The sequence below is a fragment of the Ambystoma mexicanum genome, chromosome 9, assembly GCF_040938575.1.
Source record: "Ambystoma mexicanum isolate Mex_15411 chromosome 9, UKY_AmexF1_1, whole genome shotgun sequence".
In the NCBI taxonomy this organism is placed as follows: Eukaryota; Metazoa; Chordata; class Amphibia; order Caudata; family Ambystomatidae; genus Ambystoma; species Ambystoma mexicanum.
In genome coordinates, this window is record NC_090931.1 from 1,077,681,551 (window position 1) to 1,077,708,034 (window position 26,484).

Below are 26,484 nucleotides of genomic sequence, written 5' to 3' on the forward strand. Positions count from 1 at the left end.
AAGAGTAAAAGGAAAAACTAATGAGTTCCAAAAAGAGGGAAAGGAAGTACTACAAAATGTAGAAAAAGAACATGGCATAGAGGTTATGCCACACTCACACGGGTCCCAACAGGGCACCCACAAATTTACCTTTAAATGGTGAAACTTCAAAGCGCGTCACAGGATGACAAATTCGCTGGTTTCTCGCCAAATGAGAGACCACTACTTCACAAAAGCGTCATAGTCTGCTAAAGTATCGCCACACCTAAATGAGACAGAACCAATACACAGAGACCACATGCTCTGTTATATCCAGAAAGGGGCTTCAAAATGCAATTACACATGAAAACAGGGCTCCAAATATCATAAAATAAATTACCTTCACAGATGTAGGGATCAAGACTGTAACAAGCAAAGCAGCAATCAACGTGTTTGCAAAGGAGAAATCCACACAGTCAAGCCGTAAAGTATCAATCTGGAAAACAATGGATGCATGGCAATGAACACCATATGTCTGGCATCACCCTTCAACATGTACCGATGGGAGTGCTTTTATTTCACCCTCGTGATTAAGACTAAGTGCCCGTACAATATATAGAATGCAGAAAAAACTTCCATGCTGTCCATCCTACACAACGTGGGAAACCCATGGCAAAAGATAACCAAACTACCCGACGCGTATTGTGAAATGTCCATGTATACAATAGCCTTCAACAAATAATTGTAGAATTGTACACCATGAGTTATCCCACTGTTACTTTGTTTTATAGTTTTTAGAAAGAAATCATGGGTCCACTACAGAATTACAATGCCCACATCACTGGTGTATACTGCGGCGAAGAATGGGGCAATATGTTGGGACAGTAATAATTGGAAAGACAATGGCATGTTTGTACATATAAGCAATTCAAACAAGCATTTTAAAATGTATTTCACTTGGTTAAAGCAACCCGAAAATTAAATTCAGATTTCTTTTTTCACAAAAAACCCAATATGCTGCTTGATTTTGTTTGGCCTCCTATGTCAACAGATCCTCTGTATTCATCAGACATACTTCGAAACTCATCCCTAATGGCCCGCACAACATATGCTGGTATAACTATGGACTCTGACTCCGAAGTCATCTGTGAATCCACCAAGAATTGGCTCTATACCAGTGTGTACCATCTGTTTAAAAAAACATTAAAAAAATTGTCACATCATCACAAGAGAAATATAAAGTTATATTTTTTAGAATTTCTTTTTTTATTTTGAACTCTGGTAGAAGTAGGCAAGACCATCAGGATTCAGTAATAAATTGATATGATATAAGAAAGGCATATAATTCAGCTGGGGACAGTATAAAAAGGAATATATTTTTCTGAATTGTATTTTGGCCTTTTTGGTTGTGAACAAACTTTGTAAGCTTATTGTGCAAAAAGGAGCATGCTAACAATGATGGGTAGGGTGCAATAAACAAGTGATATTAGGTACCAAAGGTAGAACAAACTTGAATGTCGTTTTATCAGTGAAATAAATCGACACCAAACTCATTAATTACTGGGAATAAAGAGAGGAACAGTGGCAGGAAGTTGAATCTTCTTGTGCTTTTCCATGACGACACATTAATGAATTGCTTAGACAGGACGTTTAGGTGCGTCCTCTGCTCACGTCATGACCAGGAGTGTGATTGATATATATATATAGTTGTGGCAGAGGCAGCTGACACGTGCACTAGGACCTTGGGTTGATCGCTCTACAGATTACCTTATCACAAGATGGTGGATAGAAGCAGGCGTGGCTGACTAATATTAATCCTTCTAATCGGGGCTCGAAACTGCCAAGAGCCGGGAGCTATTTAGCTCCTGGTTAGCTTGACACCATCGGTTACCAGGAGATACACTGCACTCATCAGGGAAAGTGAAGCCAAGCATACACATGAACTGTGTAGTCTTTGGGAATGTGTTTACAGGACAATAAAGGACACGACTAAGTAACATTTAAAGAAAATTGTAAAAAATTGACAAGTCCAAGTTTGCATCTTGCGCTCATGTTACATTGACTGCATGCTATGGGCTGACCCCTGGTTCCCCAGAGGTAACTCCTGCCTAACCGGAGCTGCTTTCTGCTCCTGGTAATGTAATCCACAATATATGGTGCCATGCGGATGCCTTTGATTCGTCGAATTTAACACGCGAGTGAACCTTCCTTTAATAAACTAGTTGGATGACAGATTCCCCTTGGATATACATGACATGACACATGACAGGGCTAGGCCGACTGCTGAGGCTCTGATTGTAACAAAGATGTTTCATCAAAGGTGGCGCATCCAGACTGAATCCCCAGTTAGTTTCCTGCTAGTCAACCTTTGCAGAGTGTGGGTTTGGGTTTTGTGAGGGTGGGTAATAAGGGTGCAGAGCGTGCTCTGAGGAGGTCTGCGGGGGTTGATGTTGAACAGGGGAGGCATTTGGGGGAGAGGAGATCTAAGGGGTGAGAGTGGAAAAGGTGAAGAATTACACGCCTACTGCCTAAGGCAGTTATATGGCCAGGGGGTATATTTTAAATGTGATCATGTCTAGGTGGCAAGAGACTGGCTTGAGAAACTGAAACAAAAAACATCAAAAGCAGGAGGAAAGCCGAAGGCCGGAGGTAACTAGAGCGGGGTAGAGGAGTTGTGGGCGTGCCAATAGATGCATGTAAAAACAGAAAAAGCTCAAGAAGGCTGGGAGGAGTGAACATGCAGTTTACATCGATGCCAGTAAGTAAGCTTACAAAGAGAAGGTGACTGACTATGCCATGAAGGTGGATGAGGGGTTTGGGGGTCCAGAAGCCGCCATAGCTGGCACTTGTGCTGCATGCCCAAGATGTGACTGGAGGGACAATGTAAGAGTGGGGGACACAAGAAGCAAGTTTGACTAGCCGAATACACTTGGTGTGGTGTGAGGAGGGTTGGCTGCAGCAGTTTATACTCTGGCCACAGGAAGAACCGAGTTCTGTTAGAAGGCATTCGTACTGCACCCTTAACCACTGTAGTGGTTTTATGCCACCTAAACCTTGTCTGACAATGTAATCTGACCCTTAGGGACAAGTAGAAGATGGATTAAGATGACTAGAAGGAGGGACAACAAAATTGAGGACACAGGGTAATAAGAGGGAGAGGCAAATTAAAAAAAAAATTCTGAGGAGCAAGACACAAGGTAAGAGGGTGGTCGGATATGGTTGTGTGGGTACATGGGTGATAACTGAAAGGGATTCAGGTATGTGCAGTTCTATTTGCAGTGATTGCATGATCTAGGCCAGTTAAGTCTGTGTACTTAATTAAATTTGTGATTGGTTGTGTGTTGGAACCGAGAGATGCTGAAGTGGACCCTAGTATTGTGGGTGCTTTTACTTGGTTGGTTTGTAACCCCACCCTTGTGCTGGGTAGAACCCTGGATTTGCCAAGCCGGGTGAATTAAAAGTCTGCACCAAGGCTAGGACATGTACAGATGAATGCATGTGGAAAACATTAGGGATGTGGCGACAATCTGGTAATCTGGAAGTTCAGTTCAATAATTGTTTCAAGCATCAGCCTTCATTAAGGGTTTAATAGAAAAGGAAGCTATGCAGCCATCCTTAATCTCCTTAAAAAGTTGAATTATTGTGAGGTAAGGAAAGCCTTTTGAAGATTTGTACTGAGCGGTAAAAACATTGGTGTCATAACATTTATATAATTATTTTCATACCCCTTGGCCCTCTTGAAATATGTATTTAGACTTTACACCTAGATTTCTTGAAAGAAACGGTCCATATGAACTTAGCACCACAAACTTTAGGGTTGACCTCCTGCACTTGTTTCAGTCAGACATGGCACTGTTTTGAATTTGGAAACAACCATGTAGTTTTATAACTGCAAAAACAAGAAGGGACTTTCTCCTACTTGGATTTAATCAACTGGACGTGACAGGGCTTGACCTACAGCTCTTTGCCATTTGTATTTTCTTTTTAATTTATTGGTTTGGCTGACAAATCAAACTTTCAACATGAATAAAATACATTATTACAACATTTTACTTAATATATTCCATAATCATGATTTACAGTTCCCTTTGATAAAAACTACATACTAAATTATCTTCAGTTTGTCCCTGCATTTAATTCACACTAAAATCCCTCTAGATAAGAACCTACCTAATTACAATATTCCTGGATTTAAATTTGCCTAAGGATTCCCTATCGCAAGTGCTTCTATAAATCTAATCGTAGATAAAACCAATGGGACACATTTACCACAGAAAATTGCCCAGGCTTTCTCCTCTGATATATCTTTAAAAGCTGTATTGCCAACACCAGGGATCTGTTGTCGGCCTAGAACATAGGACTCAATTTAAGGAAACACAGCGCCAGATGGGTAGTCCACTTTCCTCTTTATTCTCTCCCGTTCTACTCTTCCCTCCCCCTTGACGACAACTCCTTCCTGGGTCACTCAGTTCCCTCCTTCTTAAAGGAGCCACCATTCTTTCCAATACACAACAAAGAATCTTCAATTTTTGCTCATAAAAAGTGGACTCTTCAGAGCACATTTACGTGATGGCACCCTTTTTTGATAAATATTGTAAGTTAAATCTAGTTGAATGCTTAAGGGCCAGGCACCGCTTTGAGCTGGTCAGCGATGGAGTGTCTCTTTAAGGGGGAAGACTCTTTTAATTGTCTGGGCTGTCAGTCTTTGCTAACTTGGGTATGTTGGCATTTAAGTGTACCCCATGGAATTAAAATGTTTAAGGGGTTCACTTACAGATTTTATTTCAGTGATCTCCCCTCGGTCTCGGGAGGGTAGCTCAGGTGCAGCGTGCTCGCCTTGGAAGCAAGATGACACGGAGCAAAACAGGTTCGGTCCACGCCCTGGGTATTAAGCGTGTTATAAATAACCCATCATATCATATCCCCCCAGACTTTAATAAGACAGGTCGTTTTTGCACTTTTTGTGGGAGGGGAAACCTCACTCTGGGCAGGGATTAGCCTTAAAAGGGCAGGGTCCTCTGCCTTGCATAAGAGTTCTATGCAGATCAGGGTTGTTAAGGCATCATGTACTATCGGGCAGTTAGTGTGAAGCTGCAAACGTGTTATTTTTTGTAGTACCTAGGAACATTTTAACTGGATTTTATTATCTGATATAAGTTTTTTGATTGAAAAAATAATTTAATAAGACCATTCGTGCAACTGTAGAATTTGTTGAAAAGTTATTCAAGTGTTGCATAGCTGTTCTACTGGTTTTCTTTTATGATGCGCTAATTTTGTATAATGTATCTGCCAAACATTAAACTAATCAGACCAGCCTCTCTTACCCAACTCCATTGCCGTCCCACACATCCATTTCTCGTAGGATGACACTTTCTAGTACGTAAATGGGCATCTTCTAAGCCTTTTGGAATTATGGCAACAAAAATGACATGTCCAAATCACCTAGAATCTCTCTAGCAAATTAAGGGATACTCTGAATCTGCTTTCATCAGCATGCCAGGTTTCACACCTTGCTTCGCCCTCTGCTTCTGTTAATCTACCTCCCCACCCTTCTTACTGAATCTAGCACCAGATAGCCACCATAACTGTCCTATGACATGCTATACAAAACTCAGTTAAATGTTCCTTTACAATTTTACCTGGGCCACCCATTTTCTCTCTACCAAATCGCATCTCGTTCTTTATCACTTAATTTCATGTGTCGTCACCTTCTCTACACGAAGCATCTCTGCTTACCTGAAAACATTGTACATTTAATAATGCTCTTAAATTGGATATACCCCCACTACCTCTTTGGTGGGGATCTTTCGCTCAGGGGATATAAAGAAAGTCCTGAGTTGACATATTCTGGGCCTTTCACGACTTCCTGCGTCGCACTCTTGCATGCTCCACTCCGTTAATTTGTTATTACCGTCCCATCTATCTGTTGTTCAATGTTTTTGCACCTTTTCTGTAATGATAGACTGCCCCGTGAAAAGGGGTGGGGTTGGACAGTACAAGCCTTGCTCCACATACCAACAGGTTGAGTAATGGGACAAAGCACGAAGGTGCTTGCAGATGGTGACCTTTATTGTGCATATGACTATGGGGTCTCAATAGCTCTGCACTGTAATAGTTACTGATCTCTTTAAATCCAAACTATGTTTTTGCTCCTCGACTCGGAGTTTGTCCTGCCACACCCCCCACACGTTTTTCAAAAGGCCCCATTGATTTTGATGGCCTCAATGGCTGGTGGATAATGCAGACCCGTTTTTAGTTAATGGTGTCTTTTGCAGTCCCTTTGGGAGGTGAACACAGCTTCCTGTTTGTTAGACTGCCAGACTTTCCAAATAGACCATGTGAGCAGTGACTGAGGTTAAGCGGCTGGTCCAAGTAGAGCAGCCATCCAGCTGGATGCTTAGGTTGATGCATCCTTGTTGCAAGTAGCCAAAGCAGTGTTTCCTCAAGGATACTACTGCTGGATTTTGGAATGTCCTCAAGGATTCCTGGAAAATAACCAGCTGTTGCTTTGCAGGTCTTCACAGCTAATAAACAAGTTCGCACCACATGGCAGTTATTCGGGCACCCTTCTTTAAACTTCTTTTTCAAGTCTTGAAGAATTTCTGCACCAAAATGCGCCATAGAATTCCAGACCTGAGATTCTGCGTTATGGGCAGACGAAAGGCTGGTCATTTTCAGAGTTGCTCCAGGTAACCTATGATGACCTTGACAAAGAACTTCATTCATGCTCGTATTTATATTTGATTTATTCAATTATCTTACATTTATTGCAAAGTCTTAATTGTTGTTTTATCACGATTTGGGTTTTCTGAGAGAAAAGCTGATGCAGATTTTGCACATTTATCAAGCTTTTCCAAGGCTTGTAGTTAAAAATGAAATTATGAAGGTGCATTGTCCCCCAAAGGAGCCAAATGTTTCCCGATTACCAATTTTCTAGGTACTTTTTTATGTATTGTTTGGAGTTCAGTTTAAGCAGACTGTCTTGTAATGCAACGTTTCTTGGTTGGAACTGCTGTATGATGCCGGAGACCTATACATATTTTCACCTTTTAGATGTTTCCTTGAATTGGGGTTCTCTTCATAAAATATAGCTTTTAATAGTGTTGGGAAACGAGAAATATATTCCACTATTGCCATTGTTGAAGGATACTGGAAGTTCAAAAGGGGTTGTCACAGACTAAACTGGCTCCTCTTTGACAAAAAAGACAAAAATTGTCAAATCCCCAACACTTCTGGCTTTCTTTGCCTTTCTCTCTGAACTTCGTTTTTCTCCACTGGATGCAGCATGGGGACAGGATGCCTTTTTAAAGGAGATTTTGTTTTGCTGAAATGGCACTTCTAGTTCTCCAGCATGGCGTCTGGCATGGATTCACATGCTCATGAATATTCCCCATCGTCAGGCTGGGAATCCTTGATAAAGAAAAAATCAGTTTCAGTTTCGTTTCTGAACTGTCTTTCTACTCATAACCAATCACTGGTCTCTGTGTCATACTGCCCCCAGCCAATGACTGCCCTCAACCTAAGCCCTTCCTCTGGCAGCCATCTTCAGATTTTTACCGCACGTTCAAGTGTTGGGAGTCCTTGTGCTGTAGCTCTCGAGCTTTTACTGCGTATTGCTTTTTTTCAAAGAGTTTACAATTGAGCCTCAAGCTCCACCGATTCATCATCCGATCAACGGGGACCCGTTTCAGAATTTTCTACGCCCCTAAAGAGCGAATTTCCGTTGAGTTTTCAAGATCTTTGAGGTATACCCCGCGTGGTCATGACCCAGGACAAAGGAGACACAACGCCTGTTGAATCCAAGCTGTTTATGATCTGCCCTGGATGTGGATTACAGAATGTCTTCAAGGAAGACGAGTACTCCCGGTGTCTCTACTGCCTTCATGACGACAAATTGCACGTGGAGAAGGACTGTGCGTTCTGTAAGAACATGTCCGTTCGGACAATGAAGGACGGTCGTATTCGGCTCACTAACTGGCTGGAGGGGAAGAGCCCAGCAGCAGATGAGAAGAAGTCCGAGCGGTCTTCTAAGACCTTTTGAGGGCGCTCCACTGACACGGTGCTTAGCCTTTTGTTGGGCCCCTGAGTCTGCGGGCACCGGGAGCGCCGTTGGTTCCCGCTCGTCGGCTGCCAGGCAGGGCGCAATGTCACTGATGCCATCATCCACGAGCCAACGCTCTGGCTGGTGAAAAGGAAGTCGGGGAACCCGGGTAAGCTTCGGGAGAAGCCCCGGTCAATCCCGACAGAGACAGCCAAGGGGGAGTGAGGCAGTGACCCTCCACCCACGGTGAAGGCTTCAAAGGTCGTGAAGGCTCAGATTCACCCGGCTAAGGCCTCGATTGAAGGTGTTGTGGCATCCCTGGTGCAGCCTGCGCAGGCTTCCCCAGTGGAGACAACCTCTGGGCCTAGAGGTTCCCTGCCACCCAGGAGGGAAACATCTTTCCAGCCTATCAATAAGACCCCAGTGAAACCCCGGGATGAGAAAGAGGGTGGGGCACGGTAGCCCTAACTGACACAGATACCACCTCCGAGGATGAGCTGGCTGGCGTCAAAAAGATCCTGGACAAGAAGTTCGAGGAGCCCAGAGCCCACGGAAGGGTTCCTGACGAGGTGGACGTATTGAGTAACGGTGGGGCCGACGAGGAACCGCGGACCGTCGAAGTGGAGGAACCTGCGCCCCAGCCTTCGCTCCCATCGCAACTGATGCCACAAGACAAATCGGGGACAATCTTGATAGCTTTGCAGACCCTGTGTATGGAGATAAGGACAAGGTTGCCCTTAACACCAGCGGACGATCCAGCGGCGCCTGGACCGTAGGGGAGCCCGCCAAACAAGCGAAGGCGAGTGCATCCTCCATCTTCCTTCCAGCCCCCATCCCTCTGAGGGATGAGACTGGGACAGAGACGGCGACGACGGGAGATTGACGGTGGTGGCGACGGGACGGATCTCCCATCACCCCCTGCCTGGGCCTCCCCCGACAAAAAATTGGCTCCTTTCACGACATGATCGCCAGGGCATCGGAGCTGTTCCAGCTATGCCCCGGAGAGCAGAAGGAGGAAGGATTCCTCTACCAATGACGGAGGCCAAGAGGAAGACTGTCCTCTCAGTCCCCTTACTGGACGACAAAGGATTGTCCCTTCTGAAGAACCCTTCCACGGCCCCGACGAAGAGGGACCGGTACGAGAATAAGTACCTGGTCCCGGGCTCGGCTCTTATGTGCCTCAGGGCACAGCCGTCCCCGGATTCGGTGGTCTCTACGGCGGCCAAGAAGAAATCGGCTGGGGTGACGGCATCAACTTCCACTTCCCCGCCGAGGGGAAGAAGCTGGATGCCATGGGTTGACGGGTCATCTCGTCGGCAGCGACGACTATCAAGGCGGCCAATGCCCTTGCGAATGTGGCACGCTACGACAGGGAGCTGTGGTTCAAGATTGTTTCCATCCTGGACTTCCTCCCAGATGACTAGAGGGCAGAAGCCCTTGAAATCCTGCAGGAAGGTGAGGTGGCATCGGACCATGCCATCACGGTGGCCACGGACATCGGCGACACCGGCTTTCGCCAGATGGGCAACAGCGTTTGCCTTTGCAGGCGCGGTTGGCTCAGGGCCACTGATTTCCATCAGGACTTGCAGACGAGGGTACTGGACATGCCCTTTGACGGGAACAACCTGTTCGGCAAGGCAGTGGACGAGTCACTGCAGGCCATCAAGGCGGACTCTGAGACGGCCCGAGCCTTGGGTTCTCTCCATCAGCGAGGGCCATCCTTTCGGACCTCCGGAGGCAAGCCACAAGGTGCCTCCAAAGGATTTGGCGGCTGTGCTTCGTCGTACTGCCAGGCAGCCCGCTCCTCATCGCAGGAAGCCTAAAGAGGCCGCAACAAGACAGGAGGACATCGTGATCGTCACCAGGGAGGCCAAGGTGGCAAGGCCTCGGCGTAGCAAGACTGAACCGGCCGTGACGTCGGGCCCCCACCCAAGCACTCCAGTGAGGCCGGCTGGCGAAATTCATCAGTGTGTGGGAGTCCATCTCCGACCGTTGGCTGCTGGACACACTGGCAAACGGGCACTCCCTGGAGTTCTAAAGAAAGTGTCCCCGTTTCCCACCTGTGGCCAGGAAGGAAAACCATGTGCCACAGCTGCTTCTGGAGGTACGAGCAATGTTGAGAAAGGGCGCAATAGAACTCGTCCCAAAGTGGTTCGGGAGCTCCGGAGTATACTCGCGGTACTTCCTTGTCATAAAGAAGACCGACAGCTGGTGACCCATCCTAGAACTTCGCCGCCTCAACAAATACATCAAGTACCAGAAGTTCTGGATGGTCACCCTTCAACACGTGCGGGGACAATTGGAGGAAGGGGACTTCCTGTCATCGCTGCACTTGGAGGACGCTTACTTCCACATCCCCATATGAAAAGGACATCGAAAGTTCCTATGGTTCGTGGTCCAAGGGCGGCACTACCAGTTCAAGGCCCTACCCTTCGGGTTGAAGTCGGTCCCAAGGGTCTTCACCAAGTGCCTGGCACTGGCACCGGTGGCGGCGCGGCTGCGCCTGCAGGGGATCCACATATAGCTCTATCTGGACAATTGGCTCCTCAGAGCAAAGTCAAGAGAACTCGCCGTCGATCATACAGCGAAGACCGTCCACCTGCTCACTGAACTGGGATTCTCGATCAACTTCGCAAAGTCCCACTTGGTACAGTCGCAGGACGCCCTGTTCCTGGGAGCCATACTCTACACAGTGGCATGGCTGGCTTCACGGTGGGAGGAGAGGATGAAAGCCATCCTGGGCAAAGTACAACGGCTGTTGACCATGGAAGTGGCCAGGGTCAAGTCCCTTCTTGGGATGATGTCATCGTGCATCTCCCTCGTGCGTCTGTTCAGGCTGCGGATGCGGCCACTGCAGGAGTTCCTCGACGCCCGTTGGATGCAAGCAGCTGGCAGCTTCGAAGACAAGATCTCCCTCAACAAGACTTTCTGCCAAGCGATCCGGTGGTGGGGCAACCGCGCGCATATAGCGGCAGGTATGGACTTCCAGACCCCCGGCACATCAGCAAACTGTGACGACGGACGCCTCCCTGGAAGGATGGGGAGCGCAGAACCGGAGATCTCCACGCAGGAGGCCTTTGGCTCCCGGAGGAGAGGTCACTACACATAAACGTCCTGGAGCTCCGAGCCGTGTTCTGGGCCCTCAGGCCGTTCCTCCCGTCCCTCAAGGACAAGGTGGTGAGGGTCTTAACCGACAACACCACCACGATGTTCTACATCCGGAAGCAGCGGAGCACCAGATCCTCAGCCCTATCTAAGGAAGCACAGGTTCTGTGGCACTGGGCCGTTGCCCACGGGATGTTCCTGGTACCCTTCCACCTGGCAGGAATAAAGAATACCATCGCCGACTCACTCAGCAGGGAGCTGCGCTCTTGCCACGAGTGGGAGCTTCGGCAGAATCAAGTGGATCTCCTGTTCCGACGATGCGGCAATCCCCAGATCGATCTATTCGCGACGGCGACAAACACCAAGTGCCGGAGGTTTGCTAGCCGGTTTCCCTAGCTGGGGAGCATGGGCGATGCATTCTTATTCCCCTGGGACGGCCTGTTCCTGTATGCGTTCCTGCCGTTGTTGCGGCGACTCTTCACTCAACTCAGACGGTCCCGGTGCAGGATGATCCTCATCGCACCGGCATGGCCGAGGCAGATCTGGTTCCCGGACCTTCTGGACACGTCAGCATCCCCCCCAGTCAAACTGCCGACGGACGTGGATCTTCTCACCAGGGAAGGAGGCACCATCCTCCACCACGACCCAAGATTGCTGATCCTGCAGGCCTGGCTCCTGCAGTACTAGAGTTTGGGGGGGGGGGTATGATATCCCGGTGGACTGCAAGGAGGTGCTTGCAAAGGCCAGGGCGTCCTCGACTCTTAAGTGCTATGGACACAAATGGAAGAGGTTCTGTCTGGTGGCATGCACAGAAGATCAACCCTCTGTGGATTACTACCCCTCAAGTACTGCCGTACTCGTTGTTGCTGGCCAAGGCGGGGCTGGCATACGCCTCCATCAAAATCTGGCGGCGATCTCCCGCTACACCAGAACACCGGGGCGGTCATCTCTGTGGTCTCATCGCCTGGTGTAGGAGTTCATGAAAGGACTGTTCCGCTCGTTCCCGCGGTGAAGGCTCCGGCCCCGGCGTGGGAGCTCAACGTGGTGCTGACCAGGCTCATGGCCCCGCCATTCAAGCCTCTGCAATCGGTACCGTTGAGGTTCCTATCGTGGAAGACAGCACTTCTTGTGGCCATCACCTCCGCACGACGAGTGGGAGAGATCCAGGCCCTCTCCTGTAAACCTCCATATCTGACATTCCACGAGACTGGGGTAGTGCTGAGGACGCACCCCTCCTTCATGCCCAAGGTGCCGTCAGACTTCCACCTCAACAAGCCCTTGGTGTTAACTGTTTTCGTCCCATTGCCTTCGTCTCTGGCTGAGAGGACTTTGCACTCGCTGGATGTGGCTAGAGCGCTGAATTTCTATGTGGACCGCACAAAGTCTTCGGAAGACATCACAGCTGAGGATTCCATTTCCAAATGTCTCTCCGGCTGCATCATGCACTGTCACCGGTTGGCAAACCGACCGTCTGAGAGCACCTTCAACCAGAGCGATCGCTGCTACCCTGGCGTTCCTTTCTGGTGTACCCCTGCTGGACATCTGCAGGGCTGCTACGTGGAGGTCGACACACACCTTCACGAGATTCTACTGCGTTGACTGGGATTCCAGGGAGGAGTCCAGAGTCCGCCAGGCAGTGCTGCACAACCTGTTCGCTTGAAGGGGAGTCTGGTGAGGAGGTAAGAGATGCTTAATGTTGAGCCTTGCCACCTCCCGTGGTTGTGCATTTGTGTACTGCTATGAATTCTTGTATTCATGAGCATGTGAATCCATGCCATACCCCATGCTGGAGAAGCAACAAGTTACTTACCTGTAACTGTTGTTCTCCAGCATGGATCTGACATGGATTCACATGCGAACCCTCCCGCCAACCCCTCTGCGGCTCTTCTCTTGGTCCTACTGCCACTTTAAGTGCTACCAAATCTGAAGATGGCTGCCAGAGGGGCTTAGGTTGAGGGCAGTCGTTGGCTGGGGGCAGTATGACCCATAGACCAGTGATTGCTTATGAGTAGAAAGACCATTCAGAAACGAAACTGAAACTGATTTTTTCTTTACCAAGGATTCCCAGCCAGATGATAGGGAATATGCATGAGCATGTGAATCTATGCTGGAGAACAGTTACAGGTAAGTAACTTGTTCCTTAAGTTCCATATAAAGGGAGTAGTGTGCATTGCTACATCACTTTTCTTTTGTCCATTTAAAATAGTGCAAATAATCAGAAAATGTATCTAATTATTCCACAGCCCGCCAACAGAGTTTTCCCCTTTTGCCAGTGGCACCAGAGCACCACGAAACGCCCTCTTAACCGAGTTGATGGTTTCTGCATCAGTAAGAGGAAATTGCTACTTCAGCCGTAAGTGTTGTTTAAATGTCACATGCACCACAGTGATGCTCACTTAAATAGCAGGGTGCTTCAAGGTTTGAGCTGTGTTGCATTCGTCAATTCTAGCCTTTACCATAAGTACAGAAGAAATCCAAATCCAAGCTGGGAAATAATGGTGCAGTTACTCCACTTGGGGTGAGACCATATGAGAATCAGTGAAGGTAAATAGGCACACTGAGACTGCTACGGAAAGCTACATTCTTGACTTGGGCATGCAGACCCCAGTAAGGCGCTTAATGGCATTTTTCTGTCTTCTTTGTAAAAAGCTTCTTCGGACTTAGTTTCTTATCTGTTATTGCGTTCATTATGCTTTCTGGGTATTTCAGTAGGTGGAAAAGGAACAACAAAATACAACTTTTCAAAATGGGCAAGTGACCAGGATTACATTTGCCTAGGCATATATCGAAAATGACGCCGGGACAAAAAAGTAAATTGGGACAAGTGGGTTGCAGTGGAGTAACTTTGCTGAAAATGTTGGAGGGGGACATTGATATTGATATTTTATTTCTATCGCGCTCGTACACAAGTGTTTCAGACTTGTTACGTGATGTTACATGACAACTGAAAGAAAGGGGCAGCGTGGAGGAAGGGCGGATGTTGGCTTTGAGGGTTAACACTAAACTACTACACCACAAGAGTCCATTGCCGACACTGTTACAACTTTCATAAGACTGGTGGCATATCTTTAAAAATCAATTCTAAAGGCACGCCAGTCTTCTGAAACATGTAACACCAGAGTTGGTCTTTAGAATTCACTGCTTTGACGACAGTAAAAAAGCCTACACCCCCTCTACCTAAAGAGGGCCTGCAAGCAGGCTGAAGTGAGCTTGTGTTCGATTATTGCCACCAGGGCACTGACTCAAACAAGCATATAGACATAATACAAAATGAATGCCTGCAAGATTTTAAAACAGCGCATTAGGTTTCTTATTCTGATTTCATTAATTACTTGCAACTTTCTGACTCATTAAAATCAAGGTATGTTTTTCTTTGTTCAAATGACACCAAGCACTAGCGTACTAAGAAGGCGGCCAGACTGGGACATTTGTCAGTGGGAGGGCACTCCCGTTTGGCACCTCCAAAGAGGGTGCCCAACGGGAAAGGTGTCCCACTGGCAGTCCTGCTCAGCACGCTTATTGTTCTGGCAGCAGGGCACCTTACCCTATCCGAATGGTAGAGGTGTCCTGGTGCCAGGACAATGTCCCAAGGAGGTCCAAGAAGCAGAGGGTCCTCGCGATTCTCTGTGTCAACAGAGCATTAGACTGGAAGCCATTAGGCACCGATGGGAGGGAGGGGGCGAATATTAGCAGGGACTTTTCTCCCTTTAGAAATATGTATGGGATGGAGTGATCAGAAGTGAGCGGGGTGCATAATGTTGCATGCTTTATGAAATAATGACTATGGCTTTAAAACCCAAGTAGGATTTGTTAGGCTCACATTAATTTGCATGATACTTTTGTGATTTTGCATGCAGGATGAGGAGAATAAAACTAAAGGAATACTCTCATTCCTCAACATATTTCTCTGACAATGTATATGGTGTACAGTTAGTCTACTATGAAAGGCTAGCGTATTATGTAATGTGGTTTGCTTCCAAGGCACTGATATAAATAATTATTTAAGCACATGAAATTTAAAGCAAAACCTTAATAAATATCTATATCAACTAAACCTGGGAAGATGTGCGCAGTTGCTTATTTTAACCAAAGCGTGTGATCCAGGGCAATTCATTTAATCTCACGGTGTCTCATCTGAAGTGAATCAGAATCACGTACAGAGCTTCAAAGCTTACCTTAATATATCATGCTATTATAACAAAGCCTGATGACTATACATAACAATAGTGCATTTTGGGTATTTTGCACCACAAACTTATTTGCCACTTGGCTTACTTATGGCAACTTATTCTGAAGTCACTACCATGGTGCCTCCAAGTATCAGACTGATGATGCTCCTTGCAATGTCCTTTTCTGTGAAGTCACTTCTGTTGGTGCAATTCATATGCAAATTAGGAGGTTTCCATATATACTCCTATGTCCTTTCCCCTTTCCTCCATGCTTATGGACATCTCTCCGTCCTGTGGGACGGGACCGGAGCACTTTGTAAAAAGCATCCACATTTTTTTCTAAAATTTGTCCCTCATCTCTTTCCTGCGCGGGGCCTGGCACGCGGCCGTAAACCCACCCACCTTGGCTCCGCATCGCCCATCAGTCCTTTTCTCCGCACGATCGGGGCCGGAAGCACTTGCATCCTCTGAAGATTTTCTTCCTTGTTTTTTCCCTCTCTGGCTCTCGCTATCGTTCGTTTACTAGTCTGTCTGTCTTTTAAACTAGATTTTCCAGACTGTTCATCGTGTCACCGTCGCTTCGCGACGGTGGATCCCCATCCTCTTTGTTTAGAGTGTTTGGGTCCGGAACACCGTTGGGACTCCTCTTTTTACGGTGACTCCCTTTCGGTCCGGGCACTTCAACGTCGGTTGGAGCGGTGGGAGGTGGTGTTCGGACGGACTCCTCCTTCTCATTTTCAGGTGTTCATCGACGAGAAGAAAAAACGCCCGGTCAGTTCTTTAATTTTCAGAGCACCCCGGCCGGGGGATACCTTCCCCGGTTCCTCTCAAGCCGGGAGGGGCGTTGATCGCTCTGTTACCAGGGTTCGCCCTGAGGTGCCTGTCGGGCCTAATAATTCTACTGGAGTTTTCTCCAAGGGTCTCCATAAGGGGCCTGTGATCACCTGAGTACACTCCGAGGCCCCTCCTGCGGGGGCTGTGTAGACCCAGTTCTACTGAGTCGTGGGGTACCGGAGCTTGCTCTGAGGCCGCTCTTTCGGCTTCCCTCAAAAACAAAACCGGGGTACGCCCGAGGTCTTGGCTGGGCTTGAGGTTACCGAACGGATGTTCGAGGCCCGTGCCGATAAGGCTTCTACCGGGCCTAGGTCTGAGGTCCCTCATACTGAGGCTAAGGATACCAACAGTTCTGAGGGGCCGGGCAAGGCCCTGTCGGTGACAGCGCACTGTTCCCGCTCTTGTGGTGACACCAGATCTGTTGAGGGGGCAAAGAAGAAAGTTTCTTCTTTTACCGGCAGTGCCGAGGCTCTTCCTTCGAAGGCTCAGTTGGCGGTTGGTATGTCACAGAAACATTCCAGGCCTCATAGTACCGGCTCGGCCAAGGTTCCTTACGTTAAGGCTAAAATTAAGACCCCTGATCCATCGACGTGGACCCCTGCCTCACTTCCTCACGTGCCGCAGTTCCCCTCAGATGATGGACAAAATGGCAGCCGTTCCCGCCACGACCACGGTGGCCATTTTAGGTACTACCCCTACAACTACGCAATCGGCCCCTGGTGTAGGGTTCGGTCCTTCGGGTGAACCTAAGGTCCCTTGTGCGCATCCTTACCAGCCGGTTTATGATTGGAATAATCGGATGCCTCTTCCGCACAATGTTTCGTTGCCCGCGGGGTCGGCTCCCTTGATTTATGTGGATACGTTGGCAGAGGGGCCGGTGTGGCACCCTTCCCGTTACGTCCCTGGATTTGTCCACCTCATGAGGCCTCCTCAGGTTCCAAAACAATCTCCTGAGGACGCCTTTTTCGGTAAATGTCAAGCCCTTATGCGCACCGACCCCATGAGGGAATATTTCAAGGGGCTTTTCAAGGAGATCTGTCCACCCGCGCCTCCGGCTCCACCCGTTCCGACGGTGGTTCTGCCGGCGCCTCCCTTGCCCATGGTGCCTCCCCCTGTGCTTCCGCCTGTGCCACCATTGTCCCCAGTGGATAAGGCAGTGCCTGACACGGCTCAGCAGGATCCGGACCTGTCAGATGACCCTCAAGGCGATCAGGACAACGAGGACCTGCCCCGCTCTACCAGAGCTTTCCATGACCAGGTACTGGACATGAGCTTCTTAGATGTTCTGGTGCCCGAGGCACCTGCTCTGCAGGAGGGCGTGCTTTCTGGGGCGTTCACCTTGTCTCCTTTGGAGCGTACCGGCCTGTTCTTGCAGAAGGACGTTCTGGCCGAGGTCCGAAGAGTTTGGGAAAAGCCACACTCGGGACTTTTTGTCAATAAAAAGATTGACGCGAGGTACAGGCTACATTCCTCGGAAGAAGTGGCCTTGTCGTCTTGTCCGCCTCCCTCCTCCACAGTGGTGGCTGCGGCCACGTTGCAATCCAGACTTGCAGCTTCCTCCTCCGCGACAGCGACTCAGGTCTTGGGAAAGGAGGACAAGCTCCTGGACTCCCTACGGAGGAAAATCTTTGCCATTTCGGTCTTGCAGCTCAGGCAGGCCAATGCTGAATTGATTTTGGCGGAAGCTAACATGCGGATGTGGAGAGGTCTGTCGGAGTTTGAGGAGCACATTCCGGTCGAGAAGCTGGAGGATTTCAGAGGAGGCCTTTCCGATGCCAGGGTCTTGGCCCAGGATCTCCTGGAGGCTGCGGTTCATCAGACACCTCGGCTCGGGGTCTGATGCTAGGGGTTGATGCCTCCCGGCAAGCATGGCTACATGCCACTAAGTTCTCGAAGGAGGTGTAAGACAAGGTTCTGGACCTTCCATTTGATGGTAAGGAGCTTTTTCACTCTTCTACTGATGTAGAGCTCACCAAAACCAAAGACAGCACTCAGACAGCCAAATCATTGTCTGTTCTGGTTAAAGCTCCCTTCAAGGCTCAAAGGCCGTTGTCGCAAGGTCGACCTTCCTCTGGTTTTAGGGGCTTCCTCGACTGCAGAAATCGCAGAGTGGATGCTCCTGCGGGGAATAACCGCTGTAGACAACAGCGTACGCGGTATTTCTCCCGCTCCTCAGCCTCCTCATCAGGTTCAGGGGCACCGCCACCGATAAACCTGCCAAATGAGGGTTTTCCGCGCTGGCACGAGACCCCGGTGGGAGGACGCATTGCGTCTCATTGGGAGGCGTGGCAGACCATCACAGAAGACAGATGGGTCTTGTCAGTCGCTCGAGCGGGCTTCCGCTAACCTTTACCCCCTACCCCACTCCTCAACCCTCCTTTTCAGCTGTCGGGCTCACCCTCCTTCAAGGCCGAGGTTCAGAAACTTCTGCTCCTCAGAGCTGTGGAACCTGTTCCCCTTGGGGAGCGAGGGGAGGGCTTCTACTCCGGCTGTTTATGGTGCCCAAACCCAACCAGGCTGGCCTGCGCACCATCCTAGACCTTTACCAGTTCAATCTTTCCCTACCCCAAGAGAAATTCAAGATGATCACGCCCGGCCAGATTCGCTCCTCGTTGCAGGCGGGCGATTGGCTCAGCGTGGTGGATCTTCAGGATGCGTACATGCATATCCTGATTTGGAACCCACACAGGAGATACCTCCGCTTCTCTTTCGGAGAGGAGCACCAGTTTCGGGTGCTTCCTTTTGGCCTCAGTTCGGCGCCATGTGTCTTCAGGAAGATGTCGGTGATCGCGGCCCATCTTCGGTATCCATGTGTATCCCTATTTGGACGACTAGCTCCTACGCAGCCCTTGCCCGTTGGCAGCAGCGGGCAACCTCCAGTCTCTCCTTCAGCTCCTGTTCCATCCTGGGCTGTCGGTGAACTGGCGGAAATCCTCCATGACGGTCTCACAGGACCTGACTTTCCTGGGTTTTCGTTGGAACACGATAGACTGCCGAGTGTATCTGACCGGGGACAGAATGGCGGATCTGTTGGCCACGTGTCAGATGTTTACGCTGTCGGAGAGCATGTCGGCCTGGTGGTTCCAGAGGCTTCTGGGCCTCATGGCCTCGTGTGTACTGGCTCTTCCTCTTGTTCGTCTCAAAAGGAGACAGACCCAGATGGCTCTTCGGAGTTCCTGGCGTCCGGCTGTGGACCCGGATTCCAAACGGATAATGATTCCGGATTCCATGAGAGTGGACCTGGACTGGTGGTCTTCTCTCAGCAACCTGTCAGTGGGCGTGGGGTTCCAGGACCCAGCCCTCATGGTGACGATCACGACAGACTCTTCCCTTTTCGGGTGGGGTGCGACGTTAGATCTTCTTCAGGTCTCGGACCTCTGGTCACCTTAGGACAAGCTCCTGCACATAAATCAATTTGAGCTTCTGGCGATTTTTCTGGCGCTCAAGGCGTTCAGACCTCTCATTGTCAACAAGGTGGTCCCCATAAGCACGGACAATGCGGTGTCAATGTACTACATAAACGAGCAAAGGGGAACAAAGTCTCCCCCTCGCGTGGATCTGTCCATCCAGATTTGGGAGTGGGCCGTGCTTCATGGGGTCTGGCTGCTTGCAGTGCACATCCCAGGCCGGCTGAATGTCACCGCGGATGCCCTCAGCCGGCGGACAGTGGTCAGTTACGAGTGGGAGTTGAAGGCGGAGATCCTGTCATGGATTTTCTCGCGTTGGGGCACACTGGAGGTGGACCACTTCGCCACGGCGGTAAACAAGAAGCTTCCTCAGTACGCCTCCAGAGGGGGGCTGGGAGCCTCCTCTCTGGGGGACGCACTCGAGATCCCATGGCACAACATGAGGGCTTACGCCTTCCCGCCTCCTCTGGTTCATCGAGCAGTTTGGAAGTTGAAGAGTTCTGTCAACTGTTCTCTTCTACTGATAGCTCCGTGGTGGCTGGCCAGGTTTTGGTTCTCAGAACTTGAACACCTGTCGGTGTGTCCGCCGATCAGGTAACCACTAACTCCCGATCTTCTTCACCAAGGGGAACAGCAGATGTGGCACCCCTCCCCACAATCGCTGAACTTGGCGGCATGGTGCCTGAGTTCACGGCTCTAGAGCCTTTGGGTTTGTCTGCAGATAACATGCGCATTATCCAGGCAGCCAGGCGGAAAGGGTTCTTCACTGCCTGGATGTCCGAAGAGCTCTTAAGTTCTACCTGGACAGGACTGCCGAGCTTCGGAGCTCTTCTCAACTGTTTGTGACCTTCGGCAAACCCCAGGGCAGGCCGGCGTCTAAGGCATCCATTTCCAGATGGATTGCTGCCTGTATCACGGTATCTTTCACCGTTCAAAAGCTGAAACCTCCTAAAGGTATCCATGCACATCAGGTGCGAGGCAAGGCAGCCGCGGTTGCTTTTCAGAAGTATGTTCCCTGGGAGTCCATCGCTAGAGCAGCTACTTGGGCCTCCCCATCTGCTTTCTGTAAGCATTACTGCCTCGATATGAGCTCTAGAGCTGACGCTCAGTTCGGCCAGGCTGTGCTGAAGAACCTGTTTCAGTAAGGGGTATTTCCATCCACCCATAGTTCCTGTAAGGAGTGCTTGGGAATCTCCCATAAGTATGGAGGAAAGGGGACGGGACGTAGGAGTATTACCAGGTTACTCACCGTAGTGAACACCTTACTCCTAGTCCATAGTCCCCTTTCCACCATACGCCCGCCAGCCGTCCCCTCTAATAAGGTTCCTATGTTATTGCTAATGGGTCTTTGACCCTGCGATAGAAAAGGACTGATGGGCGATGCACGGGGCGGAGCCAAGGTGGGTGGGGTTACGGCCGCGTGCCGGGCCCCGCGCTGGAAAGAGAGGAGGGACAACATTTTGAAAAAAATTTGGATGCTTTTTACAAAGTGCTCCGGTCCCGTCCCACAGGACGGAGAGATGTCCATAAGTATGGAGGAAAGGGGACTATGGACTAGGAATAAGGTGGTCACTACGGTGAGTAACCTGGTAATTTCACCCAGAGTGCCGGACAGAGCTCTACTAGATGGGGTTCCTGCATCTGCAATGATCATGCAGTTTTATGTGTAAAAATGCCATCTGCCACTAATGTTACCAAAAACGTACATTGGTGGAGGGGTGGGTGGTTTGGAGGTGTGAATGAGACTATTACACGCACTGCATTCATGGCTCACCTCACCCCCCACTCTTGCAATGCTAAATACACCCCTGACCCCAAATGTGATTGTCCAAATGTGACCCCTCACTAGGGTCAGCCTGCAGCCCTGCCTGCCTGCCTTCCAGCAAACATACACGCAACTGAGCTCAACTCAGCATTATGTAACGTGACCGCGCAAGCCACAATTCTCCCCCCACCCCCGGTTCTCTCCACCAAAAGATGGGTGGGGGGGGGGGACCTGTCCCCTCCTATAATTTCGCCCATGGTGGGTTGCCCCATTTTCTGGCATATAACATGGATGTGGTAATGTGGAAGAGCATCACAGTATGGCAAGCTCTTTTTAGAGAGATGACCTGAAGGGGGGAAACCTTGAAAATTGAAATATCCCTGTACCATTTTTTCACCTGGCCACTTGCACTGCTGGTTCTGCCTGACAGTTAAGATCATCGCAACTGGTTCCTATCCTAGCTAGACGTGTAAGCAGATGTCTGCCACATGGATTGTTGGCATGGCATGGCTGCGTTCCAACCCTGCGTCTTCATCTTTTCCCTGCAAGCGGAGGAGCTGCAGTGTCGGTGGGCGCTCTGTGCTAACGTCCTCCTGGCAAGTGGAATTTGTGATTTATGCCAATCTCTTCTCTCCTTCTGCTATTTGTGCAGTCCTCTGCTCTCGATGCTATGTTGCATGCTCGCACAGGGCACCCCATAGCATTGTGGAGGTGTTCGAATGGGGAGTGGTGTAAAATACATGGCTGATTTAGCATTGCTTCCATCATACAACCTATAATTGACCTACTCCTACCCCCCCATCGATGTGTAATTGCCCATACAATCTGCATATCGTTTATTTGCCGAGTGACTTTGACTTGTTTCGGGAAAGCTGGTGTTGAGCAGTGATTTGTCATCGCAAAAATACAGATTTATTTAAGCACACGCTCTTATTTTAGAGAAGAGCGAGCCACCCATGTAGTACACACATTTCACATAACTAATCAAGAATACTTTAGAAGTGTCGTTTTAATCTATTTTACATAAGCAGTTACCTTATGGCGGTACGATGCAATTGTTGTTGCTGGAACTTCAGTAAGCGTGGATTACTCCACCGATTCCTTCTGGGTGTCTGGTATCCCTTCCAGGCACACACACTTCTGGTTTAGAAGTCGCTTGCGGAAGAATTCCTTCTTGGTCCTAGTCATACTGGCTCCCTTGCCATTCCACAGCTTACTTGCATTCAGATGCCCTCTCGCCACTTTCTTGTTGAGTGCTATTGCTTTAATCCCAATTCTTTGCCATGCCCCTGGGGTATTAAATCACAGCTACCTCCTGTTGGTAGCTGCGCACCTAGCCTCTGAGTTACTATTGCCTTGTAATTCTGCTAAAAAGTGTATTGGGATATTGATTGTTTCCGGCTCTTTGCTTTTAACCCAGCGTAACAAAAATCCCCATATGATGCAGGTGAATTTTGCCACTTCAGTGGTTTCCTATTACACCAGTGAATGCCCCCTTGACTTGTCATTTATACATTGCAGTAGCTTATCATACCCTAACAGTACTGCAACCCAAACTGTCTAGGCCCCTAGACTATGTACTGTGCTTGCAAACCTGCCAAATGGGGCCAGGAGAATTTGTGAATCCCTTCATAATAGGATGAATGCTACCCTTTTTATGGGCCTGAGTTCCGGCGAAGGACTAGAGGACGTGGCAGCTTTGTCAAATTCTTTTAAACCTTTCTTCAGAGCTTGAGAGCACCTGCTAATCCAGGACTCTAAAATAAGATTGGATAAACAGGAGCTAAAGGCAACTCATGGGTATCTACTATTAATCAGTGAGCAGGAGCTACCATTGCGGAACAAGGAGACGGTACATCGCATTCAGCAAATCTAACTTTCAAATAAGATGCATACATTCTTTTGTATGACTGTATGCTTTAAATGTCATATAGATGTCACAATGTTTATTTATAGATTGGCCCAAATGCAAAGAGTTATGTTCACAAAGGTGTATTTGTTAGGCATCAGTTGACATGGGGGGTCAAAAGTAGCTCCTGGTAGCTGTTGTTGTTAAGCTAACCAGGCTCTTCTAGGCTACAAGCAGGAGCTAAATGGCTCCCAGTTCCTTTCAATTTTGAACCCTGCCAATTTAGATAAACCAGGTTTCACGCAAGCTCTGCTGGACTAATTAACGGTAGTTGGGGTCTAGCAGAAAAGGTAAACGTTTGAGGTGTAGTAGGCTGACTGAGGTACAGTGTAACGCAATATTATTGATACTTACAATGACGGAATGTGCACACAGATTTTATACAAGTATTCTGTGCTTTGGAGAAAAAGGGTAAGGGGTGGGCACTAAGTTCTATTATGCTGTTCACTGGAGGATGGCATCTCCTATCAAAGCTGGCTAATCCTCTGGCCATACCCGTCTCCCTAAAGTCAATTCGAAAGGAATCAAAGCACTCCTCCCCCCCAACCCCCTCCCCTTATTGGCGAATTCTAGTGCAGCTAACAATCTTCTCCCGGGATACAAATGAGTACTTTAAACGTCATTCTGGGTTCATGAGGTTTTGGGTCCAATCTGGGGACTTTTGTAAGTATATTGACCGCCCCCACCCCCTGTGCTGGCCACTAATGCCTTGCTGGTGTTGGCAAAGATAATGGGAGGAGCATGGCCCCGTCTTGCTTGCTACCTTATTGGCTATAACTTTTGCCGTGGACGCACCATCTGCTTTCAAACTAGGTGTCTGCGAAGGTGGGCGAGGGGCAGGGTATTGTTGGCTCAGGGTGGAGGGATATTGTTGGCTCAGGGTGGGGCCATGGCCATTTGATGCTGATGGGTGGGGCAATGTCCCTTTGCCACTCAGGGCGCTTATGGTTTTGGTGCTTTCTCTGCTTCTACTGGCATGCCCTCTTCCACTCTGTGCGGCTTTATTATTGTTAGAGGTGGCTAGGAAAAGTGCCATTGATACTTTTGGGGCCCTTTTCACCCCAGTTAGGCTTTTTGTCCCCCCCCCAAACCCTCCCCTCCTTGTTCAATCCTTTCTCAGTTACTTCAAACAGGGATAGGACTAGGTTCTTCAGCATCAACAGATCTGATTGGTCAAGGAGTGCAAATGCAACATTGTTCTCTGGGAACCCCTCGCCAATCTGACCAGGAATACACTTTGCAGCTTGCTAGATGAGGGATGGTGGGTGGAATGGACGATTGCCCATTTGAGGCTTGCTAAATGCCCCTGTTGGTATGGCCAGCATCTGCTCAGTCACATTTCCCCTGTTTTCTCCCCCCATCTGCGCACCAATCCGGAGGTTGCTGTTCTCAGTGTCTGTGCTTGGCAGGCAGAAATGTCTCTTCACGGCCAGCGGTCTTTGATATCATTGTCCTCTCCCCCATTTAATACCAGTCTCGGGTGGTGTCTGGGGTTGGTGGCCAACCAGCTTGCAGTGACTGTCTAGACTGCAGAGGCTGTGGGGGTCATGATAGTCTCCTTGGTCGTATCGCGTGCATGATCACTGAGGCTGCCTGTGGCCATACACGGGTTGAGTCCAGTAACAGTTGAGGGCATGCTACAGTGTGCCCTCCCCCCCCCGGGGGATGTTTGGTTAGCAGTGTACTTGGTCTTGTCATCCGCAGCTTGGTGGCCAGTGCGGCACACGTCATCAGCGCCTTTGTTCGGTGAGTTTGGGGCATTATCAGGTTTGGTGTCGACCTTAGTGTCTTGTGCAGTGTTTTTGCCTCCCATAGATCTAGCCTTACAGGGAGATTAAATGAGCCGAGAAACTGATAGATTTCGCTGATCGAGGTATAAGCCTCCCCAGAGGTCTTGCGGGGCTGATTGATTTATTTTTGGCGGTGCTCTGTGGAGGTAGTGGAAGGGGTGCTGGTTGAATTTATTTTCCTTTTAGCAGTGAGCATTGACCCTGTGGGATATTTTGACCCACTCAGCTGTGCTATGCTACATCACTTTACTGCATTGGTGCAAGAAACAACACAAAATGGCCGGGCTGACTCCTGTGCACGCCAAGACCTCTAAACTGCGTCTCAGAGGAACCGGGCCTCATTTGAATGACCGCTCCTGTCAAAAGTATCTTTGGAAAAGCAACCAGGGACTGTGTTATTCGTTTTACACGGGAAACACAAACATGGCTAAAACTTTGCAAGTGTATCTAAAGAATCTACTGTAAGAGAGACTCTAAACAGATGCCTGATACATGTATCCATGCTGCAAACAACTCAGCACTCAAGGAAAGAACTAGAGCTGTACAAAGTGTATATTTGCTGCAGATGAAAACTGAATTTAAAGAAATAAGTGAAATGTGCTTTTTCCTGAATAAAGAGTAAAATCGCCTATTCAAAAGTACATTGTTGTGTAAAGGCATGCTCATTTAGAAATGTAAAAATATTTCTTGCTGGTAAAAGTACTCCTATAAACTGTTTTGATTCCATAGGTTTTAGTCAAGATTTAAAATGAGAAAATAAAAGCTAAACCCAGGATAAGTTGGTAAAATATATATTTTTTAAAAAACTTGCTCTGCCAGTGCAAGCCCTGAGAAAGGGTGACACCTCATAAACTGCTGGCACAGGAAAGGCTAATTGTTAGCTTGGAGGCCTTTGAATACAAGGACAAAAGGGGACTTCGAGGGGATTGGGTCCTCCGACGTATTCCATATCTATGACAGTAATCACCACAGCTGTGTTGCTTCGGAAAATCTTTTGGCGTCTGCGTCCTGTGTCGATGACGTTTATACACCGCCATCGAGGACCTGCGCCGACGTCACTGGATGTTATAAGTAGTAGCACGACGCCGGTAGCCACAGTTCCGTTTTGTCCGCGAACGTGTTCGCTTCGGAGTTCTCCGCGCGCCTCGACTCTTTGGAGTTTCTGTTCTTTATCGGTTCTTCAAACCTGTTCATTTGTGAAGTTATCCTTCGTGATGTCTACCTCGTCTTCCACCCCGCGTCCGGGATTTAAGAAGTGCGGGGACTGTGGGTCCAAGATGTTGGTGACGGACTCGCTCGACGCCTGCCTCTGGTGCCTCGGGAGGCCCATGACACGGATGATTGTGTCGACTGCCTGTCACTTACGTCCAAAGCCATGTGGGAGCGCAAGAAGAAACTGTCTTTAGGTAAGGCCACATAAGTCGAGGTCTGCGGGGCTTTCGACGGACGATTCGAGGGGCGATTCTCTGCATCGTCGTCGGAAGTCCAGTGGGTCTCGGTCCCGGA

General features: G+C 49.0%; 1 protein-coding gene across 2 annotated transcripts in view; it reads left to right on the forward strand.

The window, feature by feature from the left end:
- ACVR1 (activin A receptor type 1) overlaps positions 1-26,484 on the forward strand; it is a 903,677-nt gene that overhangs the window by 198,923 nt on the left and 678,270 nt on the right. The window contains exon 3 of one of the 2 annotated variants that reach the window (XM_069616402.1): positions 13,348-13,457. The exons of the other annotated variant lie outside the window; for it this stretch is intronic. The gene's annotated coding sequence lies outside the window, so the exon portion shown is untranslated. The remainder of the gene's footprint in view (positions 1-13,347; positions 13,458-26,484) is intronic. 2 annotated transcript variants of the gene reach the window in all.